The sequence below is a fragment of the Anser cygnoides genome, chromosome Z (genome assembly GCF_040182565.1).
Source record: "Anser cygnoides isolate HZ-2024a breed goose chromosome Z, Taihu_goose_T2T_genome, whole genome shotgun sequence".
In the NCBI taxonomy this organism is placed as follows: Eukaryota; Metazoa; Chordata; class Aves; order Anseriformes; family Anatidae; genus Anser; species Anser cygnoides.
In genome coordinates this window covers 71891081-71913473 of record NC_089912.1, presented here as the reverse complement: position 1 = coordinate 71913473, position 22393 = coordinate 71891081, and the positions used below count along the sequence as shown (strand labels likewise).

The 22393-nt window shown below is 41.8% G+C and overlaps 1 protein-coding gene and 1 long non-coding RNA gene across 8 annotated transcripts in view; one reads left to right on the top strand and one right to left on the bottom strand.

Annotated features, from left to right (window-relative positions):
- Window positions 1–5798: 5798 nt before the first annotated feature.
- Window positions 5799–22224, bottom strand: LOC106035602 (uncharacterized). Its single transcript, XR_010827945.1, has 4 exons — window positions 21050–22224; window positions 9474–9660; window positions 8231–8284; window positions 5799–7876 (listed from the first exon to the last, which is right to left on the bottom strand). It is a non-coding gene; the product is annotated as an uncharacterized lncRNA (long non-coding RNA).
- ARL15 (ADP ribosylation factor like GTPase 15) overlaps window positions 20784–22393 on the top strand; it is a 216914-nt gene continuing 215304 nt past the window's right edge. For 4 of the 7 annotated variants that reach the window (XM_066988914.1, XM_066988911.1, XM_066988910.1 and 1 more), the window contains exon 1: window positions 20787–21052. The gene's annotated coding sequence lies outside the window, so the exon portion shown is untranslated. Of the gene's footprint in view, window positions 21053–22393 lie in introns of all 7 variants that reach the window. The other 3 variants (XM_066988909.1, XM_066988908.1, XM_066988912.1) reach the window with 2 other exon arrangements.

The window sequence follows — 22393 nt, the reverse complement described above, 5'->3', positions numbered from 1 at the left end:
TGTATAGAAAGATGAAGGAATGAAAATGTAACTTGTATAATAATGATTTTTGAATTTCAAGTTACTATAAAATTTATATTTAAATTTTTTTTAAAGATTCATGGAACTCTTTACAAAAGTGTTTTTTTATTCACATGGCTTGTTTTCTATAAATTTTTATGCTTGTTAGGGGAAAATGCATCTGCATGTCACAAATTCTTGAGGAAGTGTGATAAAAAACAAACTACATTATTTTATTTAGAATGATACTAATCTGTTAACTTCTTGCACACAGAAAAACAGCGGAGAAGAAAAGAACGATTAAAAGAGAATAATGTGCCAAAGGACTTGAATGTTCTGTTTTGCCACTGATAGGTGGGATCTAATGCACGCTTGCTGTAGAAACAATCTTGTTTTTCATCAGTTAAAAATTAACTAGTGTTCCAAGAAGAATGTTACTTTTCAGATTTCCTGCTCCTCTCCCTCACTGAAGTCTTGCCTTGAGACTTGGTAGGAATAACTCAAAGCAGTTGAGTGCAATAATGCTGGTTTATTTATTTTGGATCTGTTTAAATTTCACAGCAAGTGCTCACTTGCTTCATTAGAATGTGAAATTCCTATTCCAGGGATCAGATCTTCAGCTTTTTATGTTTTGAAGTTGACCACTTAACTAAAAGCAATACGAGTACTGAAAATCTTACCTATTAAATCCTGGCAGTAGGAACATTTCTGCTGTTTATAGTTAGGTACCGTCTAAGAATTCCACAGATAAGGGCTGGAAAATCTACAACCTCTATTACACACAGAACATGTTAACCTATAATTAGCACAGAGAAAATCTGATCTCACTTTTTACAATTTTCCTTAGAACAAAGTTATTGCTAAAGTTAAATAGCTACAGTAAGTTGAACAGCTATGGTACACTGAAGCTCTGGACTTGTTTGTCAAAACATTTATTTGGAAGAATATAATTCAACTTGCTAACTGAATTTTGAGATTGAAAATTTTCACTATGTTGAGGCGTATGAGGGAACCAAAGTTATAACTGAACACACTTCATTCCACACCTACCGTGAAAATATTGTATTAAGACATGACTTTAGGAGTGAAAACTGAAGAGCTATGATATAGAATACAAATTCCCACGTATGTAGGAAATTTTAGAGTTAAAAGCAATACTTTCTGAGTATTTGCTAGCAATGAGATACCAGCTGAATAGCCCTTGATACATATCTTGTGGCTATAACTAATGTCTGCAACTTTGGCACTGGATGCTAAGTGAAGCCACTGATTTAAGGCATTGTGCGTTGCTGCATCCTGCATCCTTTGTGACTGTGTCTTATAGGTGTAACTCAAATCAGTTCACTGATTTTCTTCTTTAACATCAAGATTCCATGAAAATTTCTCCAAATGCCATGAGTCTTCCACCACCATGTGTCACCAAGATGGGTGATGGCCCTAAGGCCAAGCTAGAATCCCAAAGCCCAAAACTCATTGAGTCTGAGAGCTGAAATGTTGGTCTGGAAAGTGGCCAGCTATGGATTCCAGGGTAGGGGTGCCTCATCCAGAAAGTCCTTAAAGAGTAACTGCTGTGATTTGTGAGGGATTTACAGGACGAGTTTGCTGTGGTTAGTGAACAATTCCTTTCTGAAGTGACATAAATAAGTTGTTTGCTGTCAATTTACTATGGGAATTAACTTCTATTATAAGCATCTATAACTGACAAGGACCAGCAGGAGACTGAGAATGGGGGAAGTGTGAGTGGAAGGCTTACCCCAAAAACACAAAATCACAGGAGTGACTGATATTGAATTGATGGTGAACCAACACTGTTGTCTTCATATGCTGACTCAGTGGATGATGTGAAATACGTTGGTAGTCAAGTCTCAATTCTATGGACCACCTATTTTTATCACAGTCAGCCCCCCACAAGTTTCCAGTCTTAGAAGGAGAGCCAGTAATTCATTGGCAAAAATACTACTTCCCCTTGCCCATCCACATGGAAAAAAGACAACCAGAATTTGGCTTCTATGTCAATTGTTACTTCTTTCAGTGTTGGAATTATAACAATATTCTCAGACTTTCTTAATTTTCTGACTTCAGTGATGTCTGGAAGGCTGCAGAGGTTGTAAAATCTCAGATGCTACAAATCCTTTTTTATAGATAGAATTTCAGTTAAGTCTGAGGACCAAATTCTGGTATATGAACCTCCTTTTATCTTTACTGGACTTGTACATAGTGGATATAAATGCAGAATTTACATTGTTAATTGTGAATTTATCATCCATACTAGTTCTGAAATTGCATGTTCTTTAATAGCACAGGTTCAGCTCAGGAGACAGCACTTGGCCACGCTTCTCTTCAATATCACAGAAAAAATTACACAGACAAGAGTAGCAAACACTTTAATAAATTGTTTATTAAAAACTGATGGGAGACTTGCTTTTCTCAGAAAAATCTTCATATCATGTAACAACAATACTGGCAGAATCTCACTCAGTGTTTGCCACACCCTCTAAGCAATAATCTGTATACATGTAAACATTTATAAAGTATAACTACATACCTCATTAACAGGTATGGTAACACACTTTCTCTCCATTACTAAAATATTTTCCTTCCAAAAAATATTTATAAATACAGCTATTTTTATAATATTCTCGAGCAAAAAAAAAATAATGTTTTGCAAGATCTACTGCTTGTATGTTATTTTTACTGAAAATCAGAAGACCCTTAATTAAACTTTATTGTGCCAAGGTTTATGTTTAGATAGTATGTTGTGCAAGAAATAAAATATTTGTAGTGAGATCATGAGAGCACTCTAATGTTTATAAAGGCAGATTTAACTCCCGTGTTATAGAAACTCTTCTATTTTCACAGTAGAAGCTCTTTTTTTCATATTAGTCCTTGCTGTACTGAAGGTAAATTAGGTCTGTGCAGACTAATAGCCAGTTCAGTAGTCAGATTTGTAATACCAGATTTTTAAACGATTACCTATTCTTGGAGACAAGTTTTCAAAATAATTCTGATCTTTGCTGGGCTTTTTAAAGTATGTTAGATATTTCATATACACTGTAGTGTTTTTTTGTGGCTTGTCAAAACTGCTTACAGATGGCCAAAAAGTACAGAGCCTGTTGTTTATGAAGTGAGGTGGGGCTTCTCTGTGCGAGGCATGAACAAAGCCGCAGGAAGACCATTCAGAGAGCTAACCATAAGCAGAATCCCAAGCCACAGAGAGGGCTCTGATACAGGGTCAAATTAGTTAGTGTTGTTGGCATTTTGTTTCAATTCAAAACATATTAAAAAGTTAGAGGCAGAGGATGAGAGTGAAATATGCGATGGACAGAGAGGAATGTTCTAAAACAGAGGAAATGTGATTTGTAGTGCGCAAGCAAGCTTTCACTCAGCAAAATATACTGGGTGATAGCAGCCGAAGGCAGCTGGATGTTGAATAACGAGTGACTGACTGTCCAGTTTGCCAACTCGCTACTCACATCGCTGTTCCCATAGTATTCAGTGGGGATACCAGAGAAGTGAAGGTTGAAGGAATAAACATTATTCTAGCAACAAACTAGGAGAGAAAGAACCACCAGGCAGTTTTGGATGGGCTCCACAGTCTCTCATTGCTATTCCTATTCTATCACTGCTGGAATTTTGCTGTGGAAACAAATAGCAAAGAAAACAATAACAGGATTAAGAACAATGAGAGACTATTAAGTCACATGCTAGTGGTTTACAGCCTATGACATTTTTTTCCACTGGTGCAATGTTAGATTTCTTTTTGGCAATGTTTTTTTGTGCTTTTTTATGTATAACACTTCAGGGTTAAGCACATGACCTAAATGAGGAGGTGATGCTTCTTAGTTCCTCCCTGGGAGGTAAAGTAGCAGGGTCCACTTTGTTACTGTCCATCTGCTTATTATTTTTGATTTAGTTCTCCTGCCCGAATCTGCGTAATTTGGAGAGAGGCCCCTTTTCTGCTCAGGAACAAGAATTAGTGCCTCAGTTGCCAAACCATGCTTCATACTTCCTGGGTATACAAACCCATAGAGAGCAGTTAGTAATCAGTGAGCAAACAACAGTAATGAGCTGATCTCTTTCATGAGCTGCAACTCTGTGAGGGCTGATGTGCAAAGACTACATAGCAATAGACATTTGGGACCAACTTGCAAATGACTGGTAATCCTGTAACCCAGAGACTGTTCTAGCAGTTTAGAAAAGCAGTGTTCTCTAAGGTTAGCTACTTAAATTGTGCTGGAGGACGCTGTTATTGCCAGAGATCAGATTCAGTTTCCTGTTCTTCATTTACTTGTTCCCAGAGCCACTGATATATCCTGACTATACTATAGTAAGACACCGAATTACTCTGTAAACTGGAAAGGTGTTTTGTTCTACTACTGCAGTTCTACACTCTGATTACACAAAAACTAGAAGTTAATATTTCTTCTCAGCAGAAGTCCAACTTATTTTAGTCCTTGATGTCATCTTGATACTCTGATTTTAATTTCCTGATCTAAAAAGTCCAGTTTTATTTTCACATATTTTAAACTTATCTTTATCCCTATCTAAGTGTGAAGTAACCATTTAGATACCCAGGTAACGTGGTTACAAAAGATGCTTGTGACACATCAGTTACATATCATGTGCCTGACCGCTTGCAAAACTTAGCCTCATTTGAACATGTTAAAGGCATTAGTGGTTTCCAAAATGTAGCTGCTGCAGTTGCATGCCTTCCAGAACTTGTTACTAATAATGTCCAAATCTCACACCTGGGTCAGTTTATTAAGGGGTGGCTTTCTGCCTCTAAACTGGCTGCTATAGCCAATTGCATGGCATGCTACATGCCAGCTATGCTTTTGCACAAACTAATGGGGAGTTAATTGCCTGCATTTGTAGAATGACTGGACTGATGCCTTATGTTACCAGATGCAGCTCCCATGCAGTTATTACCTCCAGATGTGGGGAGAAAGGCTAGCAGAAATACCTGGCTCCATTAGCCCAGTCTTTGTTTGACTACAGCGAGTCTGACCTAGAAGGCCTGGTCTGCAGCAGCAGTAGGCACTCAGACCTGTACTTGAAGATAATATTAAAAGCAGTCTGGCTGGACATGCTACTCGATGCTAAATATTGCAGAATCCTGTCTGTCTTGTATTAGGTACCCAAAATCAATAGACTTTGACATTTAACTTTCTGTGCCTTGTTCCTACTTCTGAAAGGAAGTGATAATAATATTCTCTCATCTTAAAGGATTGTTACGAAAATGAACTAATTAATAACTGTGAAGATTTTGATAGTATCATAATGCATGCCAGAACAATGAATAATTCTGTCCTCAAACAGGATTTGACAAGTGGTGAGTAAATGATACATGGGGCCACACACATCAATAATAGTAGTAAAGAAAAAGGAAAATTGAATACTGAATAAGATAATAGCCAAATGGAAAATACACAGTGGTTATGTAATTAGGCATTAAGTCTAATTATAGATAGGCACATGCAGACCGAATTACAGCTGCACAGTAAATCTTAAATCCAGCATTGTCTTTTTAAGTGTCTGATTTCAACAGTATTTTTAATGTTGTGTTTTGAGCATTTACTGTACTATAGCCACAACTGTTATGTATCTATTACTTTCATGGTTTTTCAGCATGATACCTAATTAGCCATGAGGATGTGGGATGTGTAAACAGATAACATCTCATTTGGAAAATAATTCAGATAGTAATGTAAAGTTATCTGAAATGAAATTAGAACTGACCACACTGCAGCTCCCATCTACCCCTGTTCCAAGAGAATTATGAGTCAGCTGGTGTAGTATATTGAAACCTCTTGACAGTTCCCTGCCTAGAGACTGAATCCACTGTCTATTTTCTGCCCATTGTCACAGCTGAGATAAACCAGAACTTCCTGATCTGTAGCAGGAATGATATCAGGAATGATAGATGGGACCCGGTAGGATCTAAGTTAAAGTTTCACTACCAGAATTTTCCATTTGCATCCCACTGACATTATTGTGAATTTTACCAATATCTGTTTGTATGTAGAAAATATGTCTTGGATCTCTGAAAGATAAATATTGAAAAAGGAACATGTGAAAAGCTTTAATTTTGCCCAAGTCTTACTCAGTTCTGAGACAGTAAATTAATATGTGTGTCAAACAGATGAACAGGGTAGAAATGAAGAATTAGTGATCAACACTAATAAGGATCATTTGCTCTAAACACAAACATACTGTGCTTTTCGCTCACAATATATGTAGCTTTACTTGAAATGATTCCCCCAGTCTCTGGTTATTTTAGTATCATTACTTATGATTTTTCATGTGTTCAGAGTAATGTTAATCCTTAACCTTAATTTCTTCAGAAAGTATTAACAGTTTCATGTCAAGGAATTAAAATACTCACCTTCCTTTTCTTAAACCCTACATATAGAAGCAAGTGACCAAATTCATGCTACTTATACAGAAAGCCTTAATTTATTACTTAATCAAGACTGCAAAAATAGATATGAATCAAATCTGTCCTTCATATTGAGTAAAATAGAAAGAAAATAAAGCTGGTATTCCTTCCACATATTCTTCATATAGGTTAAAAACATGAAGCCTATACTCGTCCTACCCCCTAAGGAAAAACGAAAAGCACTTTAGTGAGAGTCAAAGGACTCTATAAAGCATGCTTTGGATGTGTACACATAGCCAGAATCTATGGAGCTACCACATAAAGTACCTAGCTCTTACTGAGAGCTTTTTAAAAAAACCTGACCTGTTTATCTGATCTGAGATTCATTTTGACTGCGAGGTCTCTCAAAGACTTTTAAATTATGATTCTCTTATGATTCTCTTCATAATTCTCTTCTTTATTGGCCAGCTAATTGCTGGTGGTTGTTGTTGTTTTTACCATCCTCACAAATAAGTGGAGGATGATCAAAGGAGAAATGTAGTTTATTCCTAACCAAGAATTCTTCGAGATGGACTCAGTATATTCACACTCTTGTCCTGCTTTTCCTTTGGAGCTGTAGTTACCTGTACAATAGAAAAAGGAATGTACTAAAGAGGCTGAATTCACATGCTGTCTTTAGATCCTCATCCTTAAAACACTTTGGAACAGTGTGAAAGGGTGAACAGTATTAGTTTAAAATTTCCACCCATACAGTAAATTGCTTGAGTGGAAACACATTTTGAAGCATTCATGACTCTCTGTCATATTTACTCCTATATTCTTGACTGTCATGCAGCTGAGAATCTCGTAAGTCTGACACTGCCTAGCATGTCTGCAGTGTCACCGCGTTTGTGCTGTTTAGCCAATCGTCACTAACTGGTTTTGTTACTCACAAACTAGGTTTATAACCGAGCTGCCAAGACATAAGCAAGAAAGGATGGCTGGACATGTTGTTAGGGCACTGACTTGGTAGTTAAGAAATACAGCCCTGGCTCTCCTGCAGGCTTTTCTCTATGACATCTGGCAAACCACAGTCTTTCTGTTCCACTTTCAAAGAGTGGGAAAGAGGTATCAGGATCCTAGTACTATTTATATTATCAAGCTTTTCAAGAGAGTCACTATTTTCTAACGCATATATGCAGAAACTCTTACACGCAGACATGATAACATATCAGGTCTTCAGAGGAAAGAGGCAAACCGGAGTCATATTTCTAAGTATGAAGGTGCCTCCCCAATAACAAAGATGAAATTAACTTTAGCAAGAATACACCTTTAATATTCTTAGTGAAACCAAAGAACAGATTGTTGACTCAGGTATCAGAGGCAGACTTCCTCGAAGGGATAAGCACTCCCCTCTCCTCCAATATGTCACTAAGTATGTCGCTTGCTTCAGGAGAGTTGACAGTGTAGTATCAGTTTATGCGTCCAGTGCTAGTCCTGGTCATCATCATAATGCACCTGAAAATACAGGGTATAGCAAGTATTCAGAGTATACAGACAATAAGAAAGCATGTAGTAACTAACCCAGGTTTGTCAAATGGATGCATATTCAGTAGAAGCAAAGATGATTTCAGCAGATTTAGCTTTTGCTGCTAATAATAAAGTAAATTTAATTGTGTTGTTGTCCTGTCTGTATGGCTGATAATTTTGCTTTTGTTTTATTCACCATATATTGGTTTGCAAACAAAAAATAAACGAATGCCCATTCTGGACTTAGCATAGTATAATACTGGTAATGTATTTGTTCTACTAAAAAGCTTTGTGGGATGAAATTGCTTGAGTTCAATTTAAAATTAACAATTATAGGCTCACCTTTCAGACCTCTCTTGAGCAAAGTTCATTGAAACACTTTTTCATGCATGAGGACTGAAAAGGAGCAAAAGGACAAAAGGATTAAATATTTATATACTTTGTACTCTAGAAAGAATAAAAAACATAAGCCTCAGAGACCTGTTAGACATCACTATGAAAAAGTGTTGCTGTGGTATTAAGTGAGATATGTGGCTGTAATTCTGAATGTGCTAAATTTCATTTGTGAAAATTTTTGAGAATATTTGTGGATAATTGCCAACACAGTAACAACAGTAAATTTACTGATGGAGTTTATTTTTGTTTAAACTATCTCAGAATGTCACATGTTAGGTTTAACCCTAAACGACTTGTGCAGTTGAGGTACAATAAATACTGTCAGAAGCGATCACATCTCTTTTAGTACATATTATATACAGTGATTACTCTATAGATATTACAACTCACACTTCTGTAGTACCTGCTAATAAGATAGACAATGAAGATTTACATAAATTGCAAAAATGAGACTTTCTGAGTAGAAACGGAAAGAAAATTCAGATCTATTTGTATGAAATGTGCCCAGGTATTACTATGTGTATGATTATTAGCACTCAAGTATTAAAAAAGGAGTTTTGCTATAGTTTCACTCAAAACCTCTCAAAAGATGTATTTCAGGTAAGCAATCCTGGCCAAGGAAAACCCATGTTGGTAAGTAAGTACTGGCCAGATCTTGCATCCCTTTTCCTTATACCCAAATATTTATCTTTTTCTTAAGTCTGTTCTTCATTGGCTGGCTTTCTGTCACAGGACATAGAAAGTTATTCATGTACTACTCTAGTTGTTTCCATTGCACTTGAAAGTGGGAGATGCTTGGAAGCCCTGATTATCTCCCAAAATATTCTTGGTGTTTCTAAGAATTCCTTCATTGCTTTTTTTTTTTTCTTTAATATATTTTTTTCAAGTTTTACCTGGAAAGGTAAGGATTTTTAAAACATCGTTTATTTATGAGTTGCTGAAAATTATAGTTCAAAGCATAGGTGCTCTCTCTTGGTTTAAAGATGTTCTTACACTTAAAACAGACTGTAGGTACTGGAAAATCCCTAACTCCATCTCATTAGCTACAGTAGTTCAGGACTTAACCCAATTTTAATTAACGTCAATAGGAGTCTATTTATGTCTTTGGATCAAATGGTCAAAAATTTACTACCTTGTCAGATTGCAATCTCTCTGAGGAGTATGCATAAAAAACCAGGTTCCTTCATACCTTCTTGTAACTTTCCAGGTTGCCCTGATGTTTTTCTGGGTAACGTGCAAGGGAGTGAAAAGAGCCGACTGGTACTACAAAATTTCCACACTCATTGAAGTCAAAACTCATATAATGTTTGCTTTGGCAGGCAATGGTGGCTCTGTAGCATTAGCTCCTAGACAGACGTTTTTGTACTCATCAGCACCTAAAGAGATTTGTGTTATATGATATCAGACCAGGTAAAGATAACAAAAGTGTATGAAACATTGAGATCTAAAATTTTAATTATTTTTTCTTAAAAAATCAAAACGTAGGTATTTGTATTTAAGGGCAACTTGATACAGAAAAATAGCCCTGAAACCAACTGTTAGCAAAATGCTTTCTTTGGTCAGTTTCTAACCAACAAACAAGCAAACAAACAAAAAGCAGAAGCACAACCATGGTAATTAAGTACAATTTAATTTATATCTGGTTTATAAGGAACTTTTAAACTAAGAGAGACAGTGACCACAATATGAAAAGTGTACAATAAAGTGTGTTTTATCCAGGATTACAGCAGGTATAGCTGACATAGAATCATAGAATCATAGACGTGTTTGGTTTGGAAGAGACTTTAAAGATCATTTAATTCCAACCCCCCTGCCATGGGCAGGGACACCTCCCACCAGACCAGGTTGCCCAAAGCCCCATCCAGCCTGGCCTTGTGTACCTCCAGGGATGGGGCATCCACAGCTCCTCTGGGCAGCCTGTGCCAGTGCCTCACCACCCTCACAGTGAAGAATTTCCTCCTAACATCTCATCTAAATCTCCCTTCTATTAGTTTAAAGCCATTCCCCCTTGTCCTGTCATTATCTGCCTGAGTAAAAAGTTGCTCTCTATCTTTTTTATAAGCCCTCTTTAAGTACTGAGAAGTTGTGGTAAGGTCTCCCTGGAGCCTTCTCTTTTCCAGGCTGAACATCCCCAGCTCTCTCAGCCTTTTTTTGTAGCAGAGGTGCTCCAGCCCTCTGACCACCTCTGTGGCCCTCCTCTGGACCTGCTCTAACAGCCCCACGTCCTTCTTGTGCTGGGGGCCCCAGACCAGGACGCAGCACTGCAGGTGGGGCCTCACAAGGGCAGAGCAGAGGGGCACCATCCCCTCCCTCCACCTGCTGCCCACCCCTCTGTTGGTGCAGCCCAGGACGCAGTTGGCCTTCTGGGCTGCAGGCACACACTGCTGGCTCATGTTGAGCTTTTCGTCCACCAGAACCCCCAGGTCCTTCTCTGCAGGGCTGCTCTCAGTGGGTTCTTCTCCCAGTCTGTGCTCATGCCTGGGATTGCCCCGACCCAGGTGCAGCACCTTGCACTTGGACTTGTTGAACCTCATTAGGTTCACATGGGCCCACTTCTCCAGCTTGTCCAGGTCCCTCCGGGTGGCATCCCTGGCATCCCTTCCTTCCTGGTGTATCGACTGCACCACTCAGCTTGGTGTCATCTGCAAGCTTGCTGAGGATGCACTCGATCCCACTGCCTGTGTCGCTGATGAAGATATTAAACAGCACCGGTCCCAGGACAGACCCCTGAGGGACACCACTAGTCACCGGCCTCCACCTGGACACAGAACCATTGACCACCACTCTCTGGGTGCGGCCTTCAAGCCAACTCCTTATCCACTGAATGGCCCACCCATCAAATCACATCTGTCCAATTTGGAGACCAGGATGCCGTGTGGGACCATGTCAAAGGCCTTGCAGAAATCCAGGTAGGTGACATTGATCAGTCTTCCCTTGTCAACTGATGCAGTCACTCCATCACAGACGGCCACCAGATTGGTCAGGCTCGATTTGCCCTTGGTGCAGCCGTGCTGGCTGTATGGTATCACCTCTTTGTCTTGCATATGCCTTGACATTGCTTCCAGGAGGGTCTTTTCCATGATCTTCCTAGGGACAGAGGTGAGGCTCAAAACCTGTGATTTTATCTGCTAACTATATACTTGCAATTTCCTCTAAATAATAATACAGAATAGTAGATAATCATTTATGGTTTGTATAAAATAAACAGATTATAAAACAGATGATCATTCTCTCTATTCTTTGTTTGTAATTACATTTTACTATGAAGTCTATAAAATTGGTTTCATGCCTGAGTGTCTGCAAGTGTAAATGCATACTTAATGGTACAGACATACTGCAGAAAGCCTGTCAGAAAGGAGCATTACCCTGACACAAAAAAAAAAATCCCTAGTGAAAAAACTAGTTACATGTTTCTACATCTCAAGTCCCAGAGCAGGTTAACAGAGCCTGAAAAGTAAAAGGCAGTGATGAGGAATGCTAAGAGATGCCTTGATTCAAGACAACTTGCTTGTGACCTCCAACAGAACAGCTTTTTTAGGATCCCCTGCTGATATTTAAAATCAGCTATTTGGCATTCCCTTTGCCCATTTGAATCCCTCTGGTTGGAAAACATTAAATTAACTTACCCTTTAAGGTAGTAAGACACCATGATTTTAAATATGGTGCCTAATTGTAATTATATCAGATACAAGCAGTTAACACAGATCTGCCCTTGCCCATAGTAAGGACAAATTCACCATTTAGTATAATAGTCTGTTAACTTCTGTATTGGTTTGGCATGTCTTCCCAATACAAACAAGCCACTGACAGCAGAACACACACTGCTCTTCCCAGACCGAATGCTTCCCTGACAGTGAACTGTTCTTTGGGGCAAAGAAATTGTTGTCCCTTTGAAAAATGGCAATAAGCCTTTGATCATGATTTCATATGAGGAATTAATTATATATGTTTTTACACCCTTAAAAAATCTAGATGTCATAGTTAATAAGCTACAGGGTTACAACTGGCTTTGCCTCTAGCTGTTTTCTACACCTAATTTTGGGCAGCATGCATATGCAGAATGAAATTGTTTGAATAGCATAATGCTGCCCAGCTGGTTCAGTCAATAATGTCCTTAACTCTTGCTACACCAGATTTTTTCCCAAAGGTTTATATGTGGTTTACCCTAATTATAATTATGTCTCGCTTGAGAGGGGAAGAAAAATTTCTCAAAGATGTTGTTCTGCAGGGAGCAATAAAGAAGAACATAAACAATGTATATTGCTGTATGTTCTAGCGGCTGATGGAGGCATCTTAAAACTGCTGTACAAATACCACCAACATCTAAATAGTTTTGCAAAAAAAATGTGGTAATGAATGCTTCCTTGACCTTCCTTTAAACGCCCAAGGAAAAGGGAGTTTGATAAGAAATTATTAGTTTTACTCATTGAAATCAGATTAAATCAGTGGAAGCTTTCTCACTAATACCAGTGGCAATAGGCAAGTTTAACTCCTAGGCACAGCCAAAGTAAACAACAGTATGTGACCTTGCTACCTGTTTTGCAAGATCTCAGGGAACTGAATTTGCTAGGGGAGGCAGATGGAGTGTGTGAAGTGTGGGCTGTTTTTGTGAGAACAGGCAACAAGCTGCATGTTTATTTCTGGCCATCCCTTCCCTACCTGGTCTGTGCAGAACCAGGTAAATGCTTCTTGCGAGGGTGAAAGCAGACAAGCATTGAATTGGAGAAAGCAGAAGGAAGTTGCAAAGAAGCCTCTAGATCTTTAGACAGTGTATTGAGTGAATTATGGAAGGACAAGAGGCCACTGGGAAGTAGGAGAAGGCTTCCAGTTCCTCTTTCTCTGCTTTCAATCAGTTCTAAATAACAAGACCCTCAAATACACTTGCCAAGCACTTCTTTTCTTCACCACTGCAGAACTGGACATTGATTTTTTCATTTATTAGTGATCAATCTTAAGCTTCTGAGACTTCAGAAAATTTTTTTCCTGACTCCCTCTGGGTGCCTACTCTGACCTGAGAACTAAAATATTATTTATATTACTCCTGAAGTATTCTGTCAGTCAATGTATTAAACCAAGCATATTTTCCCCAATACCTACTTGTTGCCATATTCCTATGTATAAAAGATACGGGGTACCCCACTTGGTACTGTTATAATCTTGTCTCACTCTTGGATATTGGCTTCCAGTCATTCTGGAATAATATTAGTGGAAGGATCTTCTAGGTAACGAACAAGATATAGTACAGAGAGCTGTCAGAGTGACTGTTTCAGAGTCATCTTGTAATGTTAACTTAGCCTAAATCCAAAGGTTAAAATATGTATTCCAAAAATACATAGGCTGTATGGTCAGTGCAAAACATGTTTTTTGATTGGTCTGTTAGCTATGTGACACATGAATATATCACCTCGGTTCATTTTGGCTGTTTAGTTTTGATTGGACCAACATACCTAAGCTACTTCACTTGTTTGCTTTGCATTTCCCCATTGGCCATGGATAATCTCTGTAACTATCAAGTGGTGCACATGCATGACGGAGCATGGCTAAGAGTACATGAATTCTGGACAGTCAGGAATTCAGGAACAGCATTTCTCTTTGGTGACAGTCTGCCTAGCTGTAAAAATGAGCATGTACGGCCTATAGAAAATCCAGTTCAATTACTGGGAAGACCTCTGAAGGAAATACAAAGGTCAGGTAGCCAATGTTGCTCCTACTGGGGGTAGAAGCAACGAAGCCATTGTTTTTATTGGGAATATGATTTGGGTGTTCAAGTCAAGTACCTGGACCTTTGCAAACAGGGGGATAGGCTTTTCTGCCTTTCCTGAGACAGAGGTTCCAGCCTTGCAATAAGAAGGATAAATGGAATATGTTTGTTCTCACTATTGCTATAATATACAAAGGCTATGATACGGATGCAAATATTGTTTATATTTTTAAGTGGGTTTCTGCATGGGATTTCAGAATGGGCACCCATTCTCATTTATGAAGATCACCCATTTTGCATGGGGATCCTTTCCCACTTGCACTCACACTATCAGAATAATTTCTTAAAACACTGTGATCCAAAACAAATAGTGAGAATCTGACCTGTGGGTTTTCAAAAGGAAAATCAATTGAGAAAAAAAAAAAAAAAAGAGAACCAACTTAACATTCTAATTCTACAAGCATTTGAACCAAGTCTCTACTTATTGGTAACTGAAGCACTTAAACAGGCATCTCTTGAATCAACTTCTATTATGCAGTATGTTTAACAGCCTGCTGCATTCAACATTAGTTACTCATCATAACTTTAGAAAAGACAATAGGAAAACTTGCTTCAACATAAAACATTCTACCTTTTGTTGGGCCTATCTACATAAGTGCACCCAATACTGAAACCACTCTATATAAAACATAGCTTTTGTAGAGTAGCCAGCAGTCAACCAAACTGCTTTATGGAAAAAACCAATGTAATTTGAACTGAATATCTCCAGTGTTATATTCCACAGGTATTAACCTTGCATGAGCAGTTCATGTGAAGGCGGAGGTAGTTATACGGGTATTTAATTGGAAGCTCTCAAACCTAGAAGGCATGGTGCTTAAAAACATTTGCATGACCTTCAATTCACATTATTTCTACAATGCAGATGCCGTTCAGATTTCTGTATGTGAGCTGGAAGTCAAAGAGACAGATACGTAATTTATAAATGTGATTTTTAAAAAGGCTACTTTTTCAATATCCCCAGTACAGAGATAATAGTGAAGCTGAAAAGGAAACAACACTTTCTGTTACTCACATTTGCTCTCCTGTTTAGTGGCATATTTTCTGGTGTAGCACTATCTCCTCAGTTTTTCAGTTTAAAATTACATCTGCTGTCCTACTAGGGAAGCATGAAGTTGATTTATCAGGATTCTTTTGGACTGTCACCACTTCAGACTTTGGTTACCTCGGGTGTATAGAACCTTACGTACAAAAACATCCCCAAATACCTTAGGAATAGTTACAACTGAAACAAACAAACAAAAAAAATTTGAGAGATATGATTCATTTCCAAGACTTCCTAATTAACTTGTCGAGTTCAGTTCACAGTATCTTCTTGCTTGCTACATCTGTTTTTTCCTCAAGAATTTGTACGTTGGCCCATATTTCCTGCTTTTAAAATAAATGGGAATCCTTTCAGATGATCTGCAGTTGATATAATCTCTTCTATATTCCTTGTCTTCAAAAAGTGGCTAAACTACAATCATTTTCATAAACACATCTGACCAACACAAAATTCTCCTTTTGGACTGATATGGTTCAAGACGTTTTATTTATTGAGGGTCTGATATCACAGTATCACAGATTTCTAGGTTGGAAGAGACCTCAAGATCATCAAGTCCAACCTCCGACCTAACACTAAGTACTCCACTAAACCATATCGCTAAGCTCTACATCTAAACGTCTTTTAAAGACCTCCAGGGATGGTGACTCCACCACCTCCCTGGGCAGCCCGTTCCAATGCTTTACCCTTTACCCTTTACCCTTTACCCTTTCGGTAAAGAAGCACTTCCTAACATCCAACCTAAAACTCCCCTGTCGCAACTTTCGCCCATTCCCCCTCGTCCTGTCACCAGGCACGTAGGAGAACAGACCAACCCCCACCTCTTTACAGCCTCCTTTAAGGTAACTGTAGAGAGCGATAAGGTCGCCCCTGAGCCTCCTCTTCTCCAGGCTGAACAAGCCCAGCTCCCTCAGCCGCTCCTCGTAAGACTTGTTCTCCAGACCCCTCACCAGCTTGGTCGCCCTTCTCTGGACTCGCTCGAGCACGTCCATGTCCTTTCTGTAGCGAGGGGCCCAAAACTGAACACAGTACTCGAGGTGCGGCCTCACCAGAGCCGAGTACAGGGGCACAATCCCTTCCCTAGCCCTGCTGGCCACACTGCTTCTTATACAGGCCAGGATGCTGTTGGCCTTCTTGGCCACCTGGGCACACTGCTGGCTCATATTCAGCCGACTATCCACCAATACTCCCAGGTCCTTCTCGGCCAGGCAGCTTTCCAGCCACTCATCTCCCAGCCTGTAGCTCTGCTTGGGGTTGTTGCGCCCCAGGTGCAGGACCCGGCACTTGGCCTTGTTGAACTTCATACAGTTGACCTCAGCCCATCGCTCCAGCCTATCCAGATCCTCCTGCAGAGCCTTCCTGCCCTCGAGCAGATCGACACACGCACTTAGCTTGGTGTCATCTGCAAACTTACTGAGGGTGCACTGGACGCCCTCATCCAGATCATCGATAAAGATATTAAAGAGGACCGGCCCCAGTACCGAGCCCTGGGGGACACCACTAGTGACCGGCCTCCAACCAGATTTGACTCCATTCACCACAACTCTCTGGGCCCGGCCATCCAGCCAGTTTTTAACCCAGCGAAGCGTACGCCAGTCCAAGCCCCGAGCAGCCAGTTTCTCGAGGAGAATGTTGTGGGGTACTGTGTCAAAAGCCTTACTGAGGTCAAGGTAAACCACATCCACACAAAATTCTCCTTTTGGACTGATATGGTTCAAGACGTTTTATTTATTGAGGGTCTGATATCTATATCTCAGATTTGCTTCTAGACTCTGCTTTTTAATCCTATTTCAGTTGTATGTTGATATGTGTGCCTTATCACTAATAGCATACTTTAATTCACCAGAAATATGCAGTAAAGTGTTTAAAAACTTTAAATCAGTGGGACGTTAGGATGTGCTTTAAAGGGAAAAAAAAAAAAAAAGAGCTCCTAAGGATATGCTACATGGCAAAATGCAGGTTTAATTATAACTTGTGTTCACATGTCTGCATAGCTTAAATTAGCTAACATGAATAAAATAATGAAAGAATTACTTCTGTGTGAACTTGTTACTGGAGTTCAAACTCTAAGGCGTGTGTTACTAAGTCAACATTTCTCTTCTAGCATATGTTACCTAGAGTAGGCTAAAACACTGTTGTATCTTCCTTTCTTCCATAAAGATACATCTATACCAACAAATTATTTCTTACTTACTTGATTTGCATTTAAGGTTCCAAAAAGATTTCAACCACTTAGCTTTGTATCTGATGTTCATTATTTCCAGGCAGAGATGAAATGGTCATTCCCACTGATAGGCGCAATGCTTTGCTGAGCATATTCTCAATATATGTTATAATTTGACTACAGAGAAAATTCAGTTGTACAGGTTTGTATTCACACTGATTAATCTGGAAGATGCGACTGTTAAGGAACATATAAAGCTAGAATATATTCAATAAGTTTACCTACCTTATATAACTATGACATACAAGGTCATAAGCAAAGTGCAATTACTTTTGTTTCTGAATCAGCTGTTCTTTCAATTGCTTTGACACTCCATATTTCTTCTCACCAATTCATATGTGCCATTATTGAATCTTGTTCTTTTGCAGTGAAGGGCTCTGTTCCAAGTCATTGTACAGCTTAAGTCAAAGGACTGCACTGCTATCCTTCAGACAGGCAGACCTACAGGATGGTCACTGTTATTACATATTATTATACCCACAGGTATTATGTACATCATAAAATGTATTGTCTTTTACTATTGTAATGGCATTTCTTCACACCTTCACAAGACTATGGTTTGAGAAGTTCTGACAAATATGATTTTTCCAACACCAAATGGAAAGATGAAAGGCTTTAACAACTGGATCCCAAAACAGCCCCCGTCATAGTTTGAGACACATAGAATATTTTCTCTCTAGGTGTTTTCTTCTTAGGGGTAAATCTGGAACATAACTGTAGTTCTGCCCTAACAGAATTCTCATCCTGTGGTCAAAGCCAAGGGAAAAGGCCACTGATGAAAACGTGTGTTTGAATGTAAATACTACAGTAAAGACCATTGTGTCATTGTATTGCTTCCTTTTATTTATTCATTACAAAAGGCAGAAACAATCTCAACATAAAGACAGAAATATTTGAATGCTTTGTAAACACTACTCGTACTAGAAAGATGTATTGCAAACCTTAATCAGAATTGTAATCCTCATAACATGTACCGCGCAGATATCGCAAAAGTCCCAATACTTAGCTCATCCAAGAAAGTCAGGTGGAATGGGACTGGAATTCTTAGTGTTTGCCTCCTCGTTGTTTTTCAACAGGGATGTGAAAGTACAACTTCTAATCCATCTCTTGAAGGTATTTACACAGTGGCCCAAGCAGTATCAGGTTTGAACTGCTATAAACCATGATTTTTGTTTTTTAACTTCAGAAGACCTTGCTATTGGAAAATGCTATTTTCTTCATCTCACAAAAAAAAAAAAAAAAGAAAAAAAGTGCAGAAGAGTCATTTGATTTGTTGAGTGTGTGTGAGAAGAAACTGAACAAAGTAGTAACTCTAGGGCTCCAAATTTCCACAGTTTCTTAAAGACAGAACCCCTGCTACCAAAGGGAGATTCCCTGTCTATGCTCATTTGGTCCTCAAACTCTGTTAATAATTCATAGGATGGCTGTCAGTTTAAGACTGGGACACTTAGCTATTTTTCTTCCTTGCTGTTGGACTGTTTCATGACCTTCCCTTGAAGAGTCATGAAATGAAAAATGAGTCCACAACACTAACAGCATAGGTAGCAGTGACTTAGAAAGGTAAGTGCCCGTCTGCTTAGCAATGTAATCTATTGACTAATCTATTCAAAAATTTTCATGCAAATCTTCTTGCATTGCTTTACCAACAGTAACATTTTTGTGGTACAAGGAAGACTAAATAATAATCTATATAAAATCAGCTGTAATATTGCAATTACTTTATATCCCACGGGCTAAAATTCTTCAGCCTTCACTGAAATTATCATACATTTGCATCAGTGTAACTGTAGTCGGAACCTGTTTTCTCCTTTTGACCTTTTTTCACCATTAGCCTTTCCTTTTATACTTCTTGTTGTTATTTTGCTAGTAATATTACCTGAAGGACCTACAAATATTTCAGAAAACAAGAAATGGGAGGGGAACAAGTGGAAAACCCTTTCCAAAATCTGCTTGCTTGCTTTCATAACTATGCATTCTTTTGTAGGAAAAACATCTAGCCTTGACAGACAGAGTGACCCTACTGCCAGAACGTAACAAAGCATTAGAGCACAGAAAAAGGAAGGGAAGATTTTTGATTGAGAGGTCTTGCTTCTCCCGTTGCAGTCATTCATCTTTGTTTGTAGTATCTCTGCACGTTGACATTTGTCAATATTTCAGATAAAGAGCTGCAAATTGCTTCAAGTTTTATTTACTCAGAGCAGTTTCTCCCTGCCCCTGGTAACAGTTACACGAGTTTGCTCAACAGCAGGCTCCAAGTTACCCACTGAGATCAGAGCTGCAAATACAGCTGCTGACTGTTCTTGGCTCCCCGTGCTCAAGTTCTCCTCATGAAAAATCCATTCTGCCTCCAGTCCTTTTTCCATTTCCATACCCTTCTGGATCTTTCTAGGAAATAATTTTGGTGATACGTGGCCACGGATATTTATGGTTCAAGTTTATACTTTGAAGTCTATTATCGTCAGACCTTTTGTATTTTCTGTCAGTTTTCAACCTGCTGAACCTCAGAATTCCTCTAACTGGTCTCACTTCTTAGTTCTAGCTTCTTGTGTGTACCGCCAGTGAAGCAGGAGGCTGTTTTATTGCAGGGCGGGTCCTTTTGAACTGACTAGAATTTGTGTCTTGTAGGGCCTCTGATTCCAAACTGTCTATCCCCAATGAAGACATGTGGTAGCATTTTCATTGCCTCGGGGTCTTCATGCCAGAAAGCGCTCCGTATTTTTATGGGAACTTTTTTTTTTTTTTTTTACAGACCCTATTCCCGAGTAAGGGTACGGCATTAGCAGGAGGCTGCGGACGCTGTAACGCGTGAGTAAGGTCGGCTTTCGGTGCGCTCACAGGCACTGGATGCTTGAGCGGCGCTTCTCAGCTTTTATTAGAAGCGTGATGCCCACCCAGCGACATTTATTTTCGCTGAGATCCCTGGGCACTGCAGGCCGGCACCGCTGAGGGCTGGACCCCCGCCTCCCCCCCGAGGCGCCCAGCCCTCTCCCGCCCTTCCCTTCCCTTCCCTTCCCTTCCCTTCCCTTCCCTTCCCTTCCCTTCCCTTCCCTTCCCTTCCCTTCCCTTCCCTTCCCTTCCCTCCCCTTCCCTCCCCTCCCCTCCCCTCCCCTCCCCTCCCCTCCCCTCCCCTCCCCTCCCCTCCCCTCCCCTCCCCTCCCCTCCCCTCCCCTCCCCTCCCCTCCCCTCCCCTCCCCTCCCCTCCCCTCCCCTCCCCTCCCCTCCCCTCCCCTCCCCTCCCGCCGCCGCCCCCTCCGCGCCTTCCCCTTTAAGCGCCCCCCCCCCGGCGCCCCACGTGTGCGATCAGCTGACGCTGACGCCGCGCGGGGGGGGGGCGGGGCGGCGCCGCTCGGTGCCGCGGGGCCGGGGTTGGCTGCGCCGCTCCCGCCCCTCCCTCCCCGCTCCCCTCCCTCCCCTCCCTCCCCTCCCTCCCCGCTTCGCTCCCCCCCCCCCCCCCCGCCCCTCCCGCGCCGCCCGCGCGCAGGCAGGGCCGGGCCGGGCCGGGCCGGTGCGGCGCGAGCAGCGGCGGCAGCGGCGGTGACAGCGCCCGCGCAGCCCCCGCCCCGCTGCACCTTGCGGCGCCGCCAGCCCCGCTCCGCTCCCTTCCCTCCCCCTCCCCGCGCGGCGGCGGCAGGAAGCGGAGCCGCCGCTCACCCCCCCCCCCCCCCCCCACCCCACACACACACACACGGGGCGGCCCCGCGGAGCTCGGCGCGGCGCGGCGCGGCTCGGTACATGGATTACCTGGTAGGTGCCGCGAGGCGGGCGGGCGCGTCCGGGCGGCTAATGAGGGCGGCCCGCGCCGTGACCCTGAACGGCGGCGGCGCGGGGCACGCTCCCCGCGGGGGATTTATCGCTCCGTAATGACGGCCGGCGCAGCGATGCTATCGCGGCGGCGACCGGGCGGCACGCACCCGCCGCACCTGCTCGGCCGGGCGCGGCCGTTGGGGTCCGCCTGCCCGCCGCCCCCCCCCCCCCAGCCCCGCGGAGCGGTCCGGGGGCACCCTCGGCGCTCCCTCACGCCCCCCTCGGGGTGCCCCGCCGGTGCCAGCGCCTCCCCGGGCTTCCCTCCCCTGCGTGGCCGGCGGGCTGCGCCCAGGACCCGGGTAACGAAAGTTGCCGGCTGGCTTCGTGCGAGCCCCGAGCTGCTCCTCGCGTCTCTCTCCCGTAGGGGCTCGCCCCCCGGTGAGGCTGGGCTGCTGCGCGGAAGGCCGGCCAGGGGGAAGGAGGGCGACAAATTTAACAAGCCCCGGTAGCTGTGAGCACGCTTCTGTGGGGACTAAATACCTCTGCATCGCTTCTCCTACGCTTTTTGTCCAGTTCATCCTTTTACTTTTTTTTTTTTCCTTCCAGTTTTGCAGGCTTACACTAAAAATAAAATAAAAAATCTTCAGCGTAGCGATAACCCGAGTGACCGTGCAGTTCTTGCGTACCGTTCCTGTGGTATCGGGAGTATCTTTGATGACAGAATTTCTCCAGGCCTAATCTATCTCACCGGGCATGGTATAGTCCCGCATGAAACCTAGAGGATTCCTTTGCTGTAGAAGTTGCTACAGATCACCCAGGCTATTTTTTGTAGGTGGTGAAAGCCAGGGTCTGGGAATAATAGCTTAAGCAGGATGCTGATCCACTGAAGCTCTGGGACGATCCAAGATGCCTTCATCCATCGCTGACCACCCCTTGTCGCTAGGGTTAGCACCGCTTCCTCTGCAGCAGAAGGAATCCTTTGGATCTTTGGGATACTTGTAGCAACTGGCATCAACCCTTTGAACCAAAGGAGCGAAAATGTAGAAGGCCTTAATTTTTTGAGTCTGTGTTTCACTTGGAAGGAAAACAAATTCTGCTTGGTGGTTCAAATATTTTATCATGCATTTGTGCAGAGCCCCTTCCAACCCTCATCTCTGTTGCATGCAGGAGATCGGTCCTCCTTCCTCTTCCTCTGCTGAGGGTGGTAAATGGAGAGGCTTTTTGGTGCTGTGCAGGAGGTTCAGGCACCTCGGGAAGTCTGCTTGGGCGGGAAGAATTCGTGGAAGAGAGTTAGGCAAGCACTTTTCTGCAGCGCACTGTCAGCCTGGAGGACCAAGCTGT